The following is a 2,586-nucleotide window of genomic DNA, read 5'->3' as shown; positions in this document are numbered from 1 at the left end:
TTTTGCCCAGCAACCTAGTACATATTTAACAGTGATGATAATCATGAAAAGCAGGATATTTAAAAAAACAATTTAAAGTATATATTTTAATTCCCTTACTCTCCACTTCTAGTAGGTGATCATTATTTAGAAAAGAAAAAATAAATGGCATTAATACTAACTGTGTTTTAACTTTTAAACAAAGAGGCCATCCTTATCAAGAATTAGGACTGTTACAACCATAAATACTTCTTATTCCTCTTCCATGGTATATCTTTCAAAATGCTCACTTTGGCAGTCATTGATAGTCGATGTCCATATATTTTGTCGGGTTGGGTTCTGTTAGATATTCAACAACTCAACAATAAAATCCAGTAAAGCTTGGCATAATATTTCGAGGTTTATAACCCCGCTGGTAGGCAGAAAGAACAGTGCTGTTTTACTTAATAACGATTAGTGCTCTAGTGTTGGGTAGATGTTTATAATGGCTCTGGGCGTGGGTGGTGACGTAGATTGAGAGACAGAGCAGAGAAAGTGGAGAGTGAAGTGTTATTAGTAATGAAAGATAAGCCCTTCCTGAAAAATAATAATAGTTATAAAACAGGAATGAACTTCCCAGCGATGTAGTTCAACCCCCTACTGAGATGTGGGGAGAGGCAAGTCTCTCTGCTAAACTAGTTACATAATACTTCTTTTCCTTAGGAGGTTTCACAACCTCTTTTATAAACTGTTAATGTGCTTATTCAATTGTGTCATGGAGGAAGCTATGTAATTTTTAACTTTAACCAGGGTGACTTGACCTTCGCATGGTAACTCTGGTGAACCAATGCACACTGCTGTTCTATACCCTAATCACAAATTATATCACAATAAATGACAATACAGACTGAACACTCTTTATTTTTACTTTCACTTTATTAAAATACTCAGCTTTCAATGTATGACTGTTCAAACAACCTCTCATCTTAGCCACCAAATCCATTATTTAGGTCAAAAACATTAGTTTGGCACCTACCTGCTCAGCCCAAAATGCAAGCAAATGTTTTGGAGGTTAGGACCATTTCACTGGGCCTTGAGGTGAACAAAAAGCACCCAACAAATCCATATCTGAAGATTCTTTTAAAAAAAAAAAAAAAGAAAAAGAAAAAGAAAAAAGAAATAACGAACTTTGAAATGGTTTCCCTAAGATCTAGTTTGGCAGATGCTTTGGCAGCTGTGGGTTTAGAGAGTAGGATGGAAACTACCCAGTGCTGCAGATCAGAATTCCTCAGCTCTGGCTGTCATTAAGTACGTGGTCCCCAGGAGAATTATCGAGTACTCCGAGCATCGGTTTTGTCTTCTATAACATGGGCTTTGCAGGGGCCAGCAGGCTCTGCGTGTGAACAGGGATGCCCGTTGTGATTGCTGCTCCCAAGTGGACTTGATGTACATCAGCTAGGGCAGTTCATTTCCATCTCCTAGGCTGTATAGCCTCAGCGGTCTTAAATGGAGGCAATCTGACCTGTGAACTCTAACTTAACCTAAAGTAAACTCCTCTGGCAATTTTTTTTCAGAAATTCATTATGGGAGCACGGATGAAAAGAAAGGACTGAACCATCTTTGGCTGTTCCAGATCATCTTGGAACTGTTGCTTTTATACTGAAAGATTATCAAAGGGAAACCAATGTGTCATCCCAAATCATTTTTCGATTAGCTTTTGCTTAGATGGTAAATACTTAATGAAATGACATTTTACAAACTTCTGTTATAAAACGTTGCTTCCTGAATCCATGCATGCCCAAGAATAAGGCACTATGGTAAAGCAGTTAAAAGTAGAACTCTGGAGCCTGACCACCTTCAAATGCTGCTTTTGCCACTTATCAGCTGTGTGACCTTGGACGAGTTACTTGACCTCTCTGTGCTTTAGTCTCCTCATTGGTAAATAGGGATTTTAAAAAGTACCTGTCTTATAGGATTGTAGGGAGAAATAGGTAAATTGACACATTTAAATGACTTAGAATTGTGCCTGAAATATTATAAGTGCAATGTTTAGTGTTAGCCCTTCCAACAGTGTTTGGCAATTAGTAGGCACTGAGTAAATGCTAGTTTTTACATTACTGTTTTACATGATAGAGACTGTGATGCAGGAGAGTGGGAAGAACTTGGAAAGGGAGCTTAGGATGAATCCATTTAGTTTATACTCCTTAGTCATTGTATTCACGACTTTTATCAAACAAATTATCTTCCTTGAGAGCTATGAACTTCGCCTGGGCATCCAGAGATGGCCAGAACTCCATATTGGAAAGAAACATGCAGTTCAAATAACAGGTAATTAGAAGAAGCTCACTTTGAAAAATATGTTTACTTTTTAATGGAGCTTTAAATGAACTCATGGGAAGTTTATTATTAAATGCTTGCCTGTACCAAATGCCTTAATGGGAAAAGCCTTCTTGCAATTCAATTCTTTTAATAATACCCAGGCCATATCCCTCCTGGGATGCTGATCCCACTGTGGGAGTCAAAGTTTCTTTGAATGTCCTAAGGCATTTCAAAACAATCACAAAATCACATTTTAGAGAGAGGAGAGAATTTAGAAATCCTTCCCCGCCTAAGCACTCCTTTTATAGC

This window comes from Pteropus alecto, unplaced genomic scaffold (genome assembly GCF_000325575.1).
Source record: "Pteropus alecto unplaced genomic scaffold, ASM32557v1 scaffold5, whole genome shotgun sequence".
NCBI classification, from domain to species: domain Eukaryota; kingdom Metazoa; phylum Chordata; class Mammalia; order Chiroptera; family Pteropodidae; genus Pteropus; species Pteropus alecto.
This window is presented reverse-complemented; position numbering follows the sequence as displayed.